The 20,547-nt window shown below is 37.8% G+C and overlaps 1 protein-coding gene across 1 annotated transcript in view; it reads left to right on the forward strand.

Annotated features, from left to right (window-relative positions):
* LOC147572084 (uncharacterized) overlaps window positions 1-20,547 on the forward strand; it is a 526,072-nt gene that overhangs the window by 3,129 nt on the left and 502,396 nt on the right. The gene's annotated exons all lie outside the window — the stretch shown is intronic.

Consider the following 20,547-nt stretch of genomic DNA (forward strand, 5'->3'; position numbering starts at 1 on the left):
CCTTTTGAAACAAGAGAAGAGGGGAGAGAGGGGGAGAGAGGTGAAAAGAAGATTGAGAAGCCCTGGACAGAGCTTTCTAAAGCCAGAGCAACCATAGGGTACCTTCCTCCAGTGGCCCAAGTTTATTTGACACAACAAAGTTTCTAATCAGGCCACCGGGACCTGGATTTCTCCTCATTCGCCTCACTCCCCTTCTCTTACTCTGAAGATGTTGGAGACTTTGTTGCGAGGAAGGATGGCTTTAGGTCAAATTGCTAAGGCCTGATCTTAAAGATCTGATTGCTATTGGAAGAGAAGCCTGTTTCCCAGCTGGGCCTCCACTCTGGAAATGGAGCGAGGAAGACTGTGTCCAGTTCTGCTCTGGGCACCCTGCTGATGGATGAGGTGTCAGGCCAGTAGTCATGTGAGGACTGGTTTCCAAATGGTATGAGCAGTAGTCAAATGGGGTACTTCTGGGTGATGCTGAATGCAATCTGTAGATTTTCTACTTCATGATGTTTCAGTCTGGATACATGAAAGGACTAAACTTGTTTGCTAGGACGAAGAGGACGCTGCTGGTTCTTAATGCTTTGACAAGGATTTCAGGAAAAGAATGTGATGAATAGTTTTAGAGAAGAAAGCGGTTCAAAATGTTCCATGCCACTAAAGTCAGTGGGTTCTTTGCTCAACTTTGATGATTTTTAAAGGGCTTATTGGATGTATGGAACCTAATTGTGTTTCTTTCATTTATCTGGTTACATGATAATTGTGAACACATGCTCAGACATATATGGACACTCCTATACATCAAAGTGAAATGCTACATATATCAGCTTTATGGATGAAGTTAATCCATTTGGAACTCAGCTAGATATTTTTGATGGCAAAATCTTGTTGCTTTTTGATTTGGGGTTGGGAGCCAATATTTCTTGGTTATTCTGTCTGTTTTACATTACTCAGGTTGTAATTTAGCCAAGTGAGCAAAACTCTTTTGTAATGGCTGATGTGTACAAGTGAACAGAGGCAGCACATATTGAATCTTGGTTGTCAAAAGCTATAAAACAATTATTTTCCTAAAGAAATAGAAGTGAATGTCAAAGCAGTAGTCTTTTAAGTTTAGAATTTCGTTTGTGTGCACTTTTGGATTCCTGTGTAACGTAACTAACCATTTCCCTTGTTATGATTCAAAGAAGCCTTTTAAGCCCCAGAAAACGTATGGATGGTGTATGGATGGCGATTGTGACTTCAGCAAATTGAGCTGTAGAACTAGCTGGCTTGGTAATGAAAGCAAGAAGGCAGACTTACTTGGTAGTAAACTACATTGGTATTTACCAGAGTTTATGTAGGAAACGCAAAAATGGGTTGCATGGTTTGGTCTCAGGAAGTGTTTTACTTAGATGCCTACTATTTCAGAATGGCTTTTTTATGTCGAAAATATTGTGTTACTCAGATTTTGCAGAGCTCAACGCTTCTTGCAATGGAGTAATCAACTGTTATCTGAATTATTTAAAGCCTGGGATTAAAGGCCTTGGAGTTGATGCTGACAAGCTCTCACATGTAGGCAGGGGAAAGTTTAGTATTCTTTTCTTTCTGTATATACTTTGAAAATAATTTGGTCAAGTGTGGTGAATTATTGTTAAAATTTATGCATGGGAGCAATGAATAATTCTTTTACAAATCGTTTTCCAAATGAGCAAATAAGATATTCAGGAAAAGAGTAGGAATCTGTTTCATACATTATAGTGTGTCACCTAAAATTCATTGTTTTTAAAGGACTATTCTTTAAAAAAGAAAATGTTTGCTCTAGAAATCCCTACTGTTTCAGAAAAGTGTTTGGGGTGTGGATACACAGAATATATTCATTCAACAAATCCATTTGTAGGACATGACAATTTTATGTCATGTTTTTCCTTTTAGTATCTTGGTTAGCTTCCTAATTTGCTTAAAGGAAACGATAATCTCTTTGTGTATTTTTACTTGTAAAATGAAGGTATGTACTAAATGGGACTAATCATTCACAGATTATCTTCTGAATTCTACTGAATAAGCAAAGAGTCAAGAAAAGCTTTTATCATAATATATAATACATTGAATGTGTGTATGTATCATCACATAGCACATCATCTTAACACATGTTTATAGACTTCAAATACTTTCTCTTTCTTTCTTTTCTTTCTTTCTTTCTTTCTTTCTTTCTTTCTTTCTTTCTTTCTTCTTTCTTTTTCTTTCTTTTTTCCTGAGAAATTAAGTAAATAGCATGGTAATGACATTCCCTTAAACATACCAGTGAATTTGTATGGAAATTGGAATAGCTTTCACATTTGTCAAAGGAGAAAAGAATAATACATAAACGTATATTCAGCAAATGTTTAAAATAGAGAAATGCTATTTGTTTATATTATTTACCATGGATGCAATAGTTATTAAATTTGGCATATCTTTATGAAATCATTGTTATTCCAAAGTACATTTATTCTGTACTATATACATACTGTTGCATTTTTTTAAAAGAAAGTACTTACATCTGTAACAAAAACCTAAAAATCACATGATAAATTTAGCATAACATAAAAATTACTTTATAGGTAGCTAGTCCTCTATATCCTGGAGAATTGTTTTTTTTGCCTTAAAAAATCCATCTGGACAATTTTTTTAAAATGACACATTTAAATAAATCTCAGTTACAAAAGGAAACAAATATCTTGGTAGACCTCGTGCATCTTTATCCAAATGAAAGTTAGATGGCAAAGCCTCTGGCTATCAAATGAAAAGTATTTGTAGTCTGGTGAGTTTATTTTAAAACATATTTCAATTTTTGCATTTGTTTTTCTTCCTAGCAGATGCATATAATTCAGACATTGTTCCACCTTGACAGAATTTGTCAAATTCAGTTCAAATTTACATCAACGTGATCTGACGAAGTATAATATCAATAGGTTATCATGAAGTACAAATGTAAACTCTAGCAAATGTTGCTTTAATACTTACTACTTTTTCTTTTATCTAAAAATAAATCAATGTAGTTTTTCATAATAGAGAGAAGGTACAGAGGAACTGATAGAAATTTGACTTTGCCCCCTATGATTTACCCTGTTGCCAGAGAATTCTGGTTAGTTGTATAGATCTGAGACTTCTGTGAAGAGACTCAACCTGGTACTTACTTATTTATAAACTTCCGCCTCACTAGAGATTCAAAGTTATATTTAGGAAACTAGAACCTCACACGATATGTGTTTATTTGATTCTTCGATTTAAATACTTCATGAGTACACCAAAAGTAATTTTTAATGGAAAATTTTCATTAGGATTACATGCATTACATCTAAAGAACCCTGATGTATTTCTATATATACCATGACACGGCATCTCAGTTTTTGGAAACAAAAGAAAATGAAGCTTCTGAATGAAACTACTCCCTCCCCAAATTTCCAGAGTTCTTCTTAGTTTACTATTTCCTTCAACTCATTGCATTTTGATAAATACACTGTAAACTCCATTTTGGCCTACACAACAATTTTTCACCCAGAAATCTATCTGCTTATGTAACCATTTGTGAGAGAGCAGAGTGTTCTAGAGAATTTCACAAAAGTCTGGAAAGACATGTCTGTATGTGTATTTAAACGCTTTAAATTTCAGTGGTTTGTAGATATTTATTATAAGTTTAAAAGGAATTATTCAGTAGTCCTTTGCTTTATGGTATTTTTTTAAAATGAAATCTAAGTTTTAGAAATGCTTAAAAAATAAAATATATAAAGTGGAACACTTCTGTATTTGGATTTTTTACTTTGGTAATCAGAGACTGAGTCGATAAAGATGCAGCTTTTTTTTTGTTTTCAATTAAGGAGGCTATTTGGAGGTACTGTAGGAAGTTAGCCATGTCAAACTTATGGCAAAGAACTAAGGTGTTTTGGTTTGGGTCGGCTTGGTTTTTGTGTTTTTATGGAATAGAGTGTAGCTCAAAGTTCTTGGACTCCTATAGTGTCCCTTACTCATTTTGTTACTTTTTTGTGGGAATACTACCGGGGCCAGGCGTGTTAGAGAGGAGAAGGGATGGACAGTGGAATCTCTGGATCCAGTAGAGTTTGTGTGGTAATGCTAATGAATGCTGAACCAGTCTCCCTGTGCCAGGAAAGGATCCATTTTTCAAGCTTTTCATTCTTTGTCATTCTCCTGCCTCTCCACTCAAAGTGAGTAGGCGATCCCATGAAAATTAAACTCTGGTAAAAATCATTTGTTCTGCACCTGATGACAAAGGTATCAAGAGGCAGGGGAATGACTCAGGTTTCACGTCAGGACTGGCCCGTTGGAGTTTGAGCTAGTCTGCAGCAATATAATGTTACGTTTTATGTATGTGTACAGTGTTTTATTTCCCAGTAGTTACACGTACATTGTAGATGCATGGATACCATATTTAAAATTAAAACCCTAAAAATGAGAACATTTACTTGAACATATTTTGTAGGGAAAAGAGCCTAGAGGGGAAAATGTCTTAGTTATGGGAAAGGAAAAAACACATGGCCATGAAAATATATAATTACATTGTATTGGAGCTAGCTTTAATCAGATTCCAGTTTTCTGAAGACCACAGTTAACTGAAGATTATGAATATCCCAAGAGTTTTTCTAGGTACTCTAGTTTTTCCTTCTTTAGGAAAGGGAGCTTTTATAAAACCAGCTGGCTGAGACTCCACTCTATCTCAACTGCTTTTTATCTCAAGGTCATTCAATGACCCCCAGAGACCTAGAAATAAACACGGTTTGTTTGTACATATACATGTCCACAGAGCCTAGTCAGGACAAGTCATTCTGGGGTCACCAGGGAGGAACTGAGGTTGGGGCTATGAGCCTGGTTCGGGAAGACTGTTAACTTTGACATGACAGGCTTCCTGGGATTTTGCGAAGGGCCTTGCACTCAGGAGCAGGGGCACGGTTTCTCCAAGGTGGAAGAGTAATACCAATTCATGTTTTGGTGAGGACCTGGCTTTGTTAGCATCAATCCTAATGATTCCCACAGCTTTGAAGAAAATGAGCTTCATAAGGAAGCTTTCCTTTTCTCTTCCTTTCCCTTGTCTACTTTCTCTACTCTTCCTTCTCCCTTCCCTTCCCTTCCCTTCCCTTCCCTTCCCTTCCCTTCCCTTCCCTTCCCTTCCCTTCCCTTCCCTTCCCTTCCCTTCCCTTCCCTTCCCTTCCCTTCCCTTCCCTTCCCTTCCCTTCCCTTCCCTTCCCTTCCCTTCCCTTCCCTTCCCTTCCCTTCCCTTCCCTTCCCTTCCCTTCCCTTCCCTTCCCTTCCCTTCCCTTCCCTTCCCTTCCCTTCCCTTCCCTTCCCTTCCCTTCCCTTCCCTTCCTCTCTTCTCAGACTACAGTGACACGGAATCAGTCCCATGGACAGATGTATACTCTACCATGGGTTTGCTTGCTTTGTTAGTTATGCTTTAAAACTGGTCTGGTGAGAGCGTAAATGAAATGTCTGTACTTAATTTTTTTCTCTTTCTTTCTTCTGAGTGTTCCACTCTTCAAAGAAGCTAAATATCTTAGATTAGTGTACTTGCTGAGCATGAGCCTCACTGCAGAGTCTGGAGGTCAGGCCAGAGGTATGGAGAAGAGCAAACTACGGGTGTGGTTTTCTTCTATGGTGGGCTTCAGGTGGCCTGAGGTTTGCAGATCTAAGGCCTATCTCTGAGACTACCCAAGCAGTCTCAAACTTTTAGGAACTCTCCTGGTTTTTGAAGCTCTTCTCGATCTGAAAAGAAAAGGAATGGGTTACCCTTTCTGGATAATTGTATGTTCACATTCCCTCTGGAGTGTGTGTGTGTGTGTGTGTGTGTGTGTGTGTGTGTGTATGTGTGTGTGTGCATGTAAGGAGAAAGAGAGGGGTGACAGCTGATGCTAGGTGTAGTAGTTGAGATATGGGAATGGCCTTAGTTTAAAGTTGGAAAGCAAACGTATATAAACATGGTTATCAAGGACCTTTTAGAACATCAAAATAAGTCAAACAAACTAGGACAAATAATTGTACAGTTTTACAGTGTCTCTAGTGTGGAAGAGTGGAAGAGTACTTCTATAGATCAAAAGATTAAGGGGACTCAAAACTCTGAATAGCCTGGGAACCAGTAGAATTGGTGGGCTGTAAGAGAAGCTGGCCCTTGTATCCCTTGATCTTTAAGTAAGACTGAGGGAATGTGGGAAGAAAAGAGAACTGACATGTGGTTGGGTTTACTAGATGTCAAATGTTCTACCAGCCTCTTTCACAGCATGTTATTTTATGTATTCTCACCAAAAACCCTTCAAAGTAAGAATTAATTTTTATTCATTTTAGAGAGGAGAAAACAGAAGCTCTGGAGGGTTATATAACTTGACCAGGGTCACACAGCTAACATGTTTTGGAATCCAGATTAGAATTCAGAGAAGCTTGTCTCTAGAATCCAGATTCTTTTTCTTAAACCAGAAATATCTCACATGATTTATTTTCCTCATAATCATTCATGACAGAAGTAAGTATTTAATCACCATGTATCTTTCCAGACTGATCTTTCTCGATACTCTCCTCCCTGTGGTTATATTATACTTCTGTCATAGGGGCAGACGCCTTATGCTTTTCCATACAGCCCTAACCCAAAGTTGTATTCTTGACTCAACCCTGTTCAGTTTGCCTAGAGTGCCTTCACTGGGACATTGATTTGGGCTGTCTTTTGTCCACATAGATGTGTGAACCGGTAAATTTGGACTGAACTGATACATATACATAGGTATACATGAATTGGTGTTTTATGTTGCATTATATTGTGAAACAGAAATTCGGCAATAGCAACGTTGCTTTTCAGAAATTTAATTTTAGGATGTGAAGATTGTTTTTCTTTCTTTTTCCAGTTCTTTAATATTTATTTTAAGAAAGGATTTTTCCCGCATTCTATTTCACATCCTAGTGCACAATCTAGCCAATTAAATCATGAGTCAAACTTCGAGGGCTTGAGTTAGTTCTTTATTGAGCTTAGGCATTATTTAGTAGCAAAATTAACTATTTCAAGCCCTTGGTTGCAGTTCTTTTTGCACTTATTAAATGTTTCATATTGTATTCTTTTTAAGTTTATTTATTTATTTTAAGAGAGAGAGCTTGGGCGTGAGTAGGAGAGGGACAGAAAGAGTGAGAGGGAGAGGGAGAATCCCAAGCAGGCTCCCTACTGGCAGCACAGAGCCCAATATGGGGGACTCAACTGTGAGATCTTAACCTGAGCTGAAACCAAGAGTTGGACACTTAACCAACTAAGCCACCCAGGCACCCCTGATATTTTATTTTCAATTCCCAAAGGAAGGGAATATGAAAATATTGTGTTAGTAATATGCCCATATTGGAAGGAAATATAAAATGTGTTATTAATAATGGGCCGCTTGGGTGGCTCAGTCAGTTAAGCGTCTGACTTCTGCTCAGGTCATGATTTCATGGTTTGTGAGTTTGAGCCCCGCTGGGGGCTCTCCACTCTCCATGCAGAGTCCACTTTGATCCTCTGTCTCCCTCTGTCTCTGCCCTTACCCTGCTCTGTCTCTCAATAATAAACATTTAAAAAATGTGTTAGTAATATGCCTATATTGCATGAATTTTTCTAGATATGAGGATACTTTCAGCATATTGAATATCATTCTCTGCCTCAGTTTTCTTATCATGAGAGTAATAATCCCTATTTTAGTGGGAACTTAAAAAATTTATCAATATTGGCAGAACACCTTAAAAATGATAAATAATATCAAGTTTAAAAGTGACAATATAAGTGCTGCTAGAAAAATTTTAACTTCAAGTTAAATTAATGCTTTTATTTTCTTAGGGTTTTTTTGTTGAAACATGAATTTTCTTTCAAGACTCATGTTAAAAATCTTTAAAGGACTATTACTTGTCCGTAAAGACTATTTCTGAAAAAACAAAAACCCTAACATAAATAAGAATTCTTTTCATTTGGCTAACAATGTCGGAAAAAATAGGTCAAGAAAGATAGAGTAGTACTTTTTAAATTACAATATTTTGTTGATTAAAATGACAGTAAATAATGATGGAAATATGAAAGATAGCATATTAACATTTAATATAGTGGTTTTTGGATAAGAACTAGACATTGGAGATCACAGCAAGTGTTTGCTTCAAAGATGCAAATAACCTTGAAGTTACGCCTTTGGATATGAAATACTATTTGTCGTAGTACTGCTCAAAATCAAATTTTGACAGTTACTACAGGGAAAGAAGCAGTAAGAGCCCATACTCATTTGGATTCTTTCAGAATAGTACTGCAATGTCAGTGACCAAAATACTGGCCCCCAAATCATTCAATCCTGAGTTTTATTTGGAGTCAAATCTCAGGTGAGCCAGTAGAGCTCTTTGACTTTGATTTAATTTCTTCATCCCCAAAATGGAGATAAAATTGCTTACTTGCCAAAGAGAGAGTGAATACTAATTAATTAATGAGTTTGAACATTGCTAATAAATTCCCCTTTCTTAATGCGGTTTCCAAGGCTACAAACTCAGACATGCTGACGATGCAGAAGTTCTATGTTCAAATATAATGTAGCTCAATGTTTGGGTTGTTCAAATGTGTACCTGGCAGACTCAAAACACGGATGAGTTTCTTGGAGAACTTAAAGTTGGCTTTAAACTAACCAAATCACAGTCAAACTTTTGGTAGAAAACACCAAATTCTACCGGTTTCACCTATGAAACTTAAGATTTACATGTGTGTCTGTGTGCGTGTGTGTGCGCACGTGCTTTATATATTTAAATATATGCAGTTTCTTTTGCCTTTCAGATGGAAGTGTAGAAAAAATATATTTAGGAAAATAAGCCACCAAATCACAAAGAATCCAAACTAGTGCTTATTTCTAGTTACTAATATGTATGCTGTGTCCAAGGCCTGGCAACATGGGTGTAGGTTGAGCTGTTTGTATCCGACATGCTTAACTTAATTTTAAGGCATTGTTTTATGTTTTCAGGAATTAACCTATCATAATAGTATCATCCATGCAGGGAAGTAAGTTAGACCACATGATGGCCTTCCAGGGTGAATGGGTCTCATGTGTGTGAGATGTCATGGAAAAGTCACTGGACAAGGAGTCAGGATCCCCCATTTCTGACTGGGGGATCCCCCATTTCTAAGCCTGGCTCTACCTCTATCCAACTAATGTGGCAGTGAGCCAGTTTCCTCAAATGTGAATGAGTGCACTAGGTTAACCTCATACTCCTCTAGTGCTACAACCCTAATCTCTTGATTCCTACACTGATAGCCTTCCTCTTGTTCTATACTATCTTTCCAAAGAGTGTTTCTGTAGGCTGGGAGTCAACTCCAAGCAAACTACATGGCAGGGAGTATTGCCTGCAGAGAGCTGTGCACATATTCAATAAATACATATTGCTTGAAATACTTGATGATTAATTAACCATCTAGGGAAAGCCTGTGATCAATGTTGATGACTAAGCCTTAATGGCAAAATAGTTAAAACTTATTGAGTACCTCTAATGTGTCAGGCACTCTATTTGCAGTATGCATATGATATCTCATTTAAGCAATCATCCAGGAAACACATCTAAATCTTCCTGGAGAGTTTTGACATTATGGTATTATTGGCCATTCTTTTCAGGAAAAGTCTTTTCTGCTGGACTTGTTTGGAGCCTCCCTCTTGATGTCCTTTGAAGAAATTCAATAAAGGCAAATGGGTTTGCACTGGAAGCAAGCAGGACAAGATATTCATAGAAAACTCAAACTAAGGCGCATCTTGAAGGCTATAGCCAAGATCACGTTCAAGCCAGAATCTTCCTCATCACCCATGGTTCCTCCCATATCCTGAATGTGTAAATAGGCAGGATTTTTAAAATTTTTTTTTAACTTTTATTTTACTGTGTAAATATCTTGAGAATCCATCTTCTGCTCTTCATCCCTGGGATAGTTGTTTCAGTTCAGACATCATCATTTCTCTTGTGGAATGTTATGGTAGCCTCCTCACTGGTCTGCCTTCTCACTGGTTTCTAATCTGTTCTCTTGTTGCCCCAGTGTTTCCTAACACTCAGACTTTTCATAGTTTAAATTCTTCAACAGTTCTTGACATCCTTGCTTCTTTGTTGTCTCTCCAGGAGGAGGGAGCTGCCCCATTTCCTGGGTTTCTGTGCACTGAGATATATACTTCTTTGTGCAAGTGTATTTTATGAATGTCTTTCTTGTTGGTTTCTGAGCTTTCTATAATACAACATCTTTGTCTCATGTCAGAGATTGGCACATTGTTCATAATTGTTGAGGACATAAAGAATTTGGGGACCTGAGCTATTCAGGGTTCAGTAAAGGAGATATAATGTAACAGTTCATTAAAATTGTTTTTCTAATTCATTATCTTGTGTGATTCTCACAAAAAACCCAACTCTGTAAGCTCTGAAATTTTGATCCATGAAAAGGGCTTGGGTTCCTCGCCTTAGAATTTCTGATGGGCGATCTATTTGGTCATGTGACAAGTGGGCGGGGCCTAGAGATAACTATTTTAGGATTATTTCTCAGAGATCTGATCCTCCATTCTGATAGTAGGCCCTAAAGTTTTAGGGCCAAGGTTACCTTGATAGCCAAAGCTGAATCCAGTTTCCAAAAAGGAAATGTTTCCAGTTCTTAGCCCAGGAGAGTGTAGGAGGGCTACAGGAAGAGGCAGTAAGGTAGCTAACACATTTTAGAATGACTGGAATGAAGATGAGTGGAGAAGGTTGCAGAGAAGGAACCTTACTTGGGACCCTGCAGAAGTTTAGATCTGTAAAACCCAGCACTCTGCCCTGTTCTGGCAAATGCAGCTAATGGATAGGGTATTCAAGAGCCTTTTATACTTAGGAGAAGAGAGAGCCAAAGAGGATCCCAAGCAGACTCCTCCCTGTCAGCATGGAGCCCGATGTGGGGCTTGATCCCATGAACCATGACATCATGACCTGAGCTGAAAGTAGGAGTCTGTTGCTTAACAGCCACCTGGTCGCCTCAGCCAGAGGCCTTTTAGCATCAAGATATTCAGCTTTCTTGCTAAATTCCTTCACCTTGCCATGCTTCCTGACATCCCATGAAAAAGGGACTTGTCTTTGTTAATAAGCCTCTTTAATAGACAAATGTGCAAAAGGCATCTCAGTTTAGAGATGTGACTTACCTGAAAGAAAAAAAAAAAAAAAAAAAAGACATCTCAAATTTAACATGTCCAAACCAGAGCTCTTTGTTTTCTACCCTCTCCCAAACCTGCTCCCTGTCGGATATTCCCAGTTTCCCCATTTCAATAAATGACACACCCAAGCAAGGGAAAAACTTCCAGGAAGCATTCTGGATTCCTCTTTCTCGCTCACCACCTACCCATCCGTCAGCAAACCTTACCAGCTCTATCTTCAAATATTTCCAGAGTCTGATCACATTTCTCTGTCTTTACCCCTACCTACTTAACACTGAGCCACCATCACTTCCCTCCTGAGCTACTGCAATAGCTTTCAAACTGGTCTCCCTCCTTTGCTCTTGACCCTCCTGCTCCCCAACCATAGCCCATCCTCCACAGAACTGCCAGCGTGAGCTATTAAAATGTAAATCAAATCACTTTGCCCCACTGCTCAAAACCACACAAAGCTTTCTGTCACACTCAGAATAAAATCCAGAGTCCTTGCAATGACCCACAAGGCCCAACATTGATCTACCTACCACCTGCCCACTCTAGTTCTTTTCCTTCTATTTTCTCCCCACTCATTACTTTCCAGTCATTCTGGCCTTTTTTTCTCATGGACCTGTGTATTATGAAACTAATGGAGTTTCCCTCTTTTAATTGATTTCTAATAGGTTTAGAGCTAAATTTCTGGTCTATCTCTAGTAAGACTATAACAATACACATTAAAAAATATACTACCCTCACTTCTGGCTCAGCTTTACTTTCTTGCTATTATTTTTCTTTCTCTTACCTTTATTAATTAGAAATTAAATATACTCCTTACATCTTTCTTATTATAAAATCAACATAGGTGTTTACAACAGGAAAATCAGAAAATACAATAAAAAAGTAGAATATTTTTACCATATTGTCTCCAATCCCAATTCTCCAGTGACTTCCCATCACTTTTATTGTAAAGTTTAAACACCTTAGCATAAGTTAAAAATTCCGGTTTCTCCGCTCTTCCTCTTCACTTGGCTACCTGGTGTTCATTCTTCAGATTTCAGTAGAAATGTCAGAAGGTTTTTCTCAGGTATCTCATTGGTGACCCCTCTGTCCTCACTGAATCCCAGCACTCTATTGTAGGCAATAGCATTGCCCCTATTGGAAGCCAGGGACAGTGTTTTCCTTATTCTTCATTGTTTCCACAGCTTTAGCTTACTATCTGACCCACAGCGAACTCTTTCTTTTAAATTTTATTTTTTTTTAATTTTTTTTCAACGTTTATTTATTTTTGGGACAGAGAGAGACAGAGCATGAACGGGGGAGGGGCAGAGAGAGAGGGAGACACAGAATCGGAAACAGGCTCCAGGCTCCGAGCCATCAGCCCAGAGCCTGACGCGGGGCTCGAACTCACGGACCGCGAGATCGTGACCTGGCTGAAGTCGGACGCTTAACCGACTGCGCCACCCAGGCGCCCCTCTTTTAAATTTTAAATTAAAATACAGTTAACTAGAAAATTCCTAACGAATAGTGAGGAGTGAGTGAATAAATGAATGATGAGAGGCTCTTGCTGGGAGAAGGTTTTTGAAAGTATCTGTCCGGAGTTTACTTAGTACAACCAATAAATTATGAGAGGTGGGCAGGGAGTATGTGTAAATTATAAAACACTTTGAACAGGTGCACCTTAGGGAGTAATATTGTCAGAATACTTTCTCTTGGAGTACACCCAATAAGACTCAAGACTGCCAAAGTTCTTCCTCTTGTAAGGGATCTCCTCAGTCATCTGCCCCTTAGTGCTACTTGCAGAAATGACTGAGTTTGAATGCTGAAACATGATAGAATTAAACAAAAAGTTGGAGAATCAGAATGTGACCTTTGTCTTCATTCTAATTTTATTGACTTGCAGTATTCATTTTATTGATTTATAAGATCGATGGGGTGTGTGTGTGTGTGTGTGTGTGTGTGTGTGTGTGTGTGTGTTTCTATAGCTGGTAGCAAGCACTGTGAGCTTGCAGCAGATTTGTGGCTATATTTTCAAGCTCAGTCTCTCATCAGGATGGCAGAGATTTGGCTCAAAAGTAATCTATTTTCTGAATTAATGAAATAGCTTTCATTTGGTCCTGCCATCTTTATGGAGCAGTTAAATCTTTGCTCTAGGCAGAAGTGATGGCAGCACCACTATTTACAGAGACACAGCAATGCTCAGGGATGGGAAACGTGGAATGTTCCAGTAAATAGTTTGTCCTAGACTTCCTGGTCTTTAATAACATTGTCCACATTGTCTCTTCATATGCAGATGTTTTTTATAAAAATGAAAAAGAAAGTAGATAACATTTAGGCAAATAACACCCAGGGTATTGGATTTGGAAGTCACTATGATGAAACTGATGTTAAACGTCATATTTTTCCTCAGTTGGACTTCCTATGGACACAAGTTGAGTATCCCATCCAATAAGTAGTGAATTGCTTTCTTTTTCCTTACTCTGAATAGTTACCATTTATTGAATGCCTACCAGATGTCATATAATCTTGAACCTTCAGCACAAGATGATAGTTGGGTGTTTTTACTCACAATTTACTGAGGAGTAAATGAAGGGGCAGCAAGAGTAAATAACTCAACCAAGATTGCAAAGCTGGGGTCCACTTGGATTTCCATGACACAAAAGTCCCTGCACCTACCATGACAAGGATCTTGGAAGAGTGGTAGATTTGTCAGTGTAGGATCTAAAGTATTTTAAAATGCTTAAAGGAAGCAGAGATTTATTTTTTTCTCTGACATGCAAATTTACATTATAAATCCGTGAATGAGGCTATTGTGAAGGGAGGAGAAAGTTCTCTTGGAAGTGAGGGCAGGTGCTCTAGAAAGAATAAAGTGGGATAAAGTTGTGAAATGCTCATTGACTCTTTGAGCAGAAGTTTGTAACAATAATAAAAAAGGAGTTGGAAGGAAAGAAGTGAGAGTGAACCATAGATCCCTTAAGTCCTGTGGTTAATTTAGGAGACAGAGAAGGACAGGAAGCAAAAACTTGTGTATCCTGGAGGACAGAGCCCCCAGACAGGCTTGGAAATAGACCCTAGTGGAACAGTCAAAGGACACAAGATGGAGAAGCAACAAAGAGCACTGAAAGCTTTGATCGGGAGAGTGTGACCCCAAGTCAGAAAACATATGCCAATCATGATGTTTAAGAAGGAGATATGAAGAATGATGCTTACAGAGTGTTTATAGATTCTGCTCCATACCAGAAACAAGAGGCATTTTCCTCCAAAAACCATAGGGAAAAGAACAAAGGCAATAGATAACTGAAGTTTGATCTAGGACTGGTTAGCAGAAGTCAGGTGGGAGACAGAGGCTGGGGCCCCCATCTACTGGCCTTGCAATGATGACATTTAGTCTCTTGGAAGGTTTGCTGACCAAATGGCAGACTCCAAGATAAATTGGCTGCAATCTGTGTCCTGGTTTCAAGAAGATTACCCTGTGAGGCGAGATGGAGAAGGGAGAGAAAGAGACAGATGTGTAAGCAGATAAATCAGACAGTAGAGTGGGTTATATAATATCTACATATAAATAGAAGGCACTTTGGAAGTGCAGGAAGAGTCATGACTAACTGAATAAAAACACACAGAAACTATTATGTAAACTCATAAGTGTTTTTGTGTCATGAGCAAGGTACTGTTTACTAGCACAGTTACAGAAAAATTAATTCTTCCTTAGTGGCTTTAAGGAAAACTTCATTGAACAGGGTATATTTGAGAGATCTTGAAGGATGAGATTTTCTCCAGGCAGAGAATGAAATTAACTGCCAAGAACAAGAAGGAGGTTTCTGTACTCTTCTTTCACAGAAAGATTCTAGGGATAGAACTATAATCTGTTCAATCAACCAGGAAGAGGCACTCAAACTGTAAACCATATCCTTCTCTTTCAATTATCATTAAAATGATCCAATGTAAGCAGTTGCCTAGCTTCTGTGATGGTTAAGCTGATAAAATGATGAGTTTCTTTGTTGTGGAAGTGTGTTTTGTTGTAGGTGTCTATGTCTGCAGATAAAGCATAGAGGGAGACCACTGGAGTTCTAGCTTCTGCAGTGGCTGTTGGAGAGAATTCTGTATGTCTGTGCAGATGAGAGAGTCAAACATGGTGTGTGTGAACACGTGACTCTGCATAAGGGGTGGCGTGTGTGTAGGAGGCAGACCCTGCACAACTCTCCCTGCATTTGGGCTTCGTTAGCCATCTTCTGTTTGGGTCCCTGTAGGAATGCTGTGCTGTCCTGGCATTTAGCTGATGGCATTTGCAGTGATCTGGCCTCAGCCAGGTCCGCCTCTCATCATTAAAAGACCATGTTTTGTATGTGCTTCTATTCTGTCTCCCATTGCAAGGAACTTAAATGAGACACTCTCTTCTTCCAGAGATCAGTTTCTAGCCTTCAAATTATTTTCCCTGGTCTTGAGATATAGTGTATAACATGTATAGGTGGTTTACCATTGCTTCTTAACAGCTGCCCTGTGGTGGGAAAAGTCAGGCACAGTGTGTACCCAAAACTGTGGAAATGTCAGCATGTGCTATGCTGATATATTAATTCCAATAGTGGTGATTCAGAAACACATACTGCATATGCACCATATGGGCCTTAAATATTTATGAAACCTAAAAGTCACAAAACAATTCTTTAATGTAAAAGTTAAAAATTGATTACTATAATTTTTCATGAACTAAATTTTTAGCATTTAATATTTTAATTTACAGATTAACATATTACTGAAAGGATACTAGTGATTTTAAAATATCATTAATTCTTATTGATTTACTGCTCTTCAAAGGACACTATGTTAGGCACTATGGAGGAATAAAAAGAATGCCCAGAATTTGTCCGATTCTTAACTTGTTTTACCTACTTTCTATTTTTACCATCTACTGAGTGATCATTTTGCACTGTAGGAAAACAATTGAAGAAGAGAATATGGACATCTCCAATCAGTCCACTCTTTGTCTTTTCCAAATGAAGTGGCATATAGGGAAAAGCAGAGCTTGGAAGAGATTGTAAAGCAATAAATGTAAAGAAGGTGTCTCAGAATTATGAAAACAACACCTTTGTTGTTGTTGTTGTTAGCATGTCTTCTAAGGTTGGTGCAGTACTAGAGTGATTTGACATAATTTAATCTAAAAGCTCTGGACTAGTAACCCAGAAACCTGGCTTCTAGCTGTGGCTCTGGTGCCAATTATTTGTACTTTAGTTTCCTAATTTATAAATGAGACACTGATTAGTTTATCCTTAAATTTGATGCTATAAAATATCATCCAGACCTTTACATTTTACAGTGAAGACTTTAGGCTGCTGGGAAATAGAACCATATCTGTTTTGATTACCATGGCATACCATGCACCTAGTACAGTGTTTTTAAGGAATATTTAATATGAAGGAAGGAAGAAGATGATGCAAAAGTGTAATGGAAACTGCATCTACTGTGCTCTTAGAGCCTGGTCCAATTATGTTGTAGAACTGAAGTCGTGAAATAGACTGTAATTCCTCTGAGTGCACCCCATCCCTCTCACCAGGCTGTAATCAAAATCTAATCTTAATCAAAATTTGCCTGATACCATCATATTCCCTTTTTACTTACTTATTGAAATAGGAAGAGATGTTGCTTTGTCACACAATTTGTATATAAATAACCTTTTACTATATTTTGAACACCTTTTATGCATTTTATTCTCTTCTTTCTATCCTCAGTGTTACTCACTGACCAATTTCTATGACTCTCATTCATCTCAAATAAATTTCAGTTTATTGTTTGCCTTTCTACTTTACCTCCTATGAACGTCCTTCAAAAACTTTACTTGATTATTGAATACTTGATTTTTTTCTTAACTTCGTCATTTCTTCACCTTCACTTTATCAGTATGATTATTCCCATGGGATCTTATCCCACCTAGAGGGGTTTACTTCTAATATGTTAAGGTCGGTATCAGTAACATTTTCAGTATTTCCTTTTCTCATCAATCTTTATAAATTGTAACTTGAACATTTCCTCACACCAAACAAGTAACCCAATATTTACTTATTTGTTATTTAAAGCTCCTTTCCCCCAGGGCTATCATTTCACTTTGCAATTATTTTGAATCCCTATCTCCTCTGAGTCCCACGATCAGTGACTAAACCTTGACATTTTGAGGGTGCAATAATCTTGCCTTGTCTTCATCTTACTGTGGATCTGGTGTGTCAATTCTGGGATTGAACGCAACCCAACTACCTGCATTCCCTGCTTTCAACCTGCGAGTTGTAGAAGGTCATAAAAGCATAACAGCAACTTGTGCTTGACCTTATTGCTGCCTGATCCCTCTAGGAATCTGTTTACATTTTGCAAGTTCCAGTTCCCAGATCTACCACTTTTTGTGTTTTTTGGTCATTTGACTTTGTGGCTCAGTTTTCTCATCTGTAAAATAGAAAATTATAATTTCCAACTGGAGTGCATATGTGTCTTGCCAACCACTTCTTTGTGGTGACATAGCCTTAGCTATTTGCGATGGAATTGTTATATTTTGCCTCCTAAATCATTAACCTTTGCTCTAAGTAGGACCGGAATAACAGCAGACAGTATGCTCTAACTGTAGAATGTATAAACATATTTTTGATTAAAAAAATCAGGCTAAAACTAGAAATATGTGGGTATCCCAAGGGGATTTTTCCCCTTAGAATTGTGGAGACTCACTTGTTAAGAAAAATGAGAACATCCGGTTTTGAAAATAAAATTAACAGGCAACTTGGGTATTAACATGGCTTTAAGAGCTTAGCTGTTTTACCTACAAAATCGTGAGGTTTGACTGGGTGATCTCTAAGGTTCCTTGCAGCTTCAGGGATCTGTGATATTATGGTCCTGAGCTCTGCTTATGGGTCTGAAATTCATAGACCAAACTCCCGTGTCTCTTGAAATATAAGGCAGCAGCTCGGGGATGGTACTATTTCATCAGACAAAGAAGAATTTCTTGTTGCAAATGATTGTACTATTAGTTTTTGAGAGAAAACTCAATGATCTGCTGAGTGTACAAGGAGCAGTATTGAGTGTTTCCTAGCAGATAGATAGCTGGCAGGCTTAAAATGAGTATTGATGTGTTTATGTGGAGATAAGGATACACGTTAGCTTTTCTCAGAATTCCATTTTCAATTACTCTTGAACTAGTTTGAAAATTCATCGTCTTCACGCCAAATATCTTTTAGTGTGCCACGTATGCTGAGTAGCAGACCTTGACATCTCAACAGGGCTCACATAAGTATATACTCAGGCAAAAATGAAGCAGGATCAGGGGAGTGCAGACTTTTCGTGCTGCTCTGATATTCAGGAATCAAAAATCTTTGTCCATTTGATCATATACTTATATCTCTTCTCTCTCTCTTCTTATTTTGCCTCTCACTCTCTTCTTCCTTTTTCTTTTTCTCTCTTCTTTTTGTCTTGTCTTTCCTTTCACATAAAGTCCATTGCCTTTTTAGAAAAGAATGAGCAAATGCATGAATACAGGTCTCTCTACCATAAGCTGCTTCTGCCAGTTAAAAGCAGAGACAGCATCACAGGGAAATAGGACTGGAGGGGGTCTTGGAAAGTCACTCAGGCCACTTCTCTTACTTTAGGCCACCCATACTATACATAGATGACCTTTCTAAATTAGAAGATTCCATCACCTTTCCTAGTCTCTCTTCCAGTATTGACCAACTTTCACTGTCAGAAATGCTGCAGTATTGAACCTGCTGCTAAATTGTCTCTAATGCTGGCAAGAGTGAATATGTTGACAACACACACACACACACACACACACACACACACACACACACACACACAAACAAATAAATAAATACATAAATAAATAAAAGGAAGGTTTGGGGCATGATTCCAGAAAAGTTCCATGTTTCTAAATATGATGCTTTACAGGATGGCTGTACATATATGCAACCTAGGATCGAATTGATCCTCTTGAGATATAATAAGCCTATAATTCTCAGCTACTTTAAATCCTGTCTTGGTCCCATATGCAGCCACAGCTGTGAGGTCCTCAGTATGGTTATTTTAAATCAAACAAACTGTTTGTCTAAAGATAGACAATTAATAATGTTAGTAAAATTATGGGATGCAAATCTTTACAAATTGAAATCTTACTTATTTCACAGTATTTCATGGATTGTTGGATTTGGAAAGAGATTTTTCTTCTCCATCAGATGCTTAAACACCCTTTAGAATATCCAAGTGACCATCTATCCTCTATCTGAATGTATTTTGAAGATTGAATGTACTTATTAAGGCTCTTCCATTTTTAGAGTACTCAAATTATTAAAAACTTCTTCTGTATGAAAAGCTTTGGACATAATATCAGTATTTTTTTTTATCCATTCCTTCTTAATTCAGAATTTGTAGCTTGCTTGCAATAAACCACTTCCACCTAATCCCAATAAAACAAAGCAAAGCAAAAATCAACCTGAACATAATTTACAAAGCTACATAGATCAGTAAGAAACTACTACACTTATTTAATTATGTAGGTTTTTGGTAGTAATCCGAAGAAGTAATTTGTTACAGCAGGAACACATACAAAAGAGAATACCTAATTATATATATTTTTTCCTTTGGGGAATCCAACCCTTTATTGTCTGAACTATTGATACCTTCAGCTGTTACATTTTTCTAGTAAGAGTTAGGATCTCTCCTTTGGTTTGTAATTGTCAAAAACATGGTCTTAAATACATATTAGCTTATTTTCATTTCATAACAGTAAAATCTTTGCTTTTATAAAATTAGCTGAAAGTACAGTTCAAAAGTAAAACATTTTATTAATGAAAAGCTAAAGAGCCAGCTGAACTAAAAATGGAATCTATGAAGAATACTGTATTTTAAAATGACAAATTTATTCCTTTTAGTTTGCTGTTGATATGACAAATGGGCAAGTGCAAAGGAAGAAAGAGCCATTCAAATAAATTATGGGGGATGAGAGGTCAGCATGTTGAAACTCAGAGGTGTGGTGTAGTGAAACATAGCGCACTCTGCCTCTGGCCCTTGGTTTCTTCACAACAAAAAATGGAATGGGTAGGTTATAACACCTGATACCGAAGGTTGTTGAAGGGATTAGAAATAAAATACACAAAGTAGCTGATAATCAATTGCCATTTTTATGACTCATATGCCTGATCTCTGGGTTTATAATGAATCTATAGAGAAGGGCCTCAAGGGAGTTTCCAGAGTTAGTGATCAAATTGTTACTCCATGAGTTTGGGAGACAGCTATAGTAGACAAATGGACTTGGGAGTCTGAAAGGCTTTGCTTTGAATTCTGGGTTTGCCACTTGCCAGAAGAATGACCTTAGGCAAGATATTCATCTCCCTGAACCTACATTTCCTTATCATGAGTGCCACATGAATAAAACACGTGGCAGGTGTTTAATAAGGGGACAATGCCCTTTTTGTTTTTTACC

This window comes from Puma concolor, chromosome F2, assembly GCF_028749965.1.
Source record: "Puma concolor isolate L17-30 chromosome F2, mPumCon1.1.hap2, whole genome shotgun sequence".
NCBI lineage: Eukaryota > Metazoa > Chordata > Mammalia > Carnivora > Felidae > Puma > Puma concolor.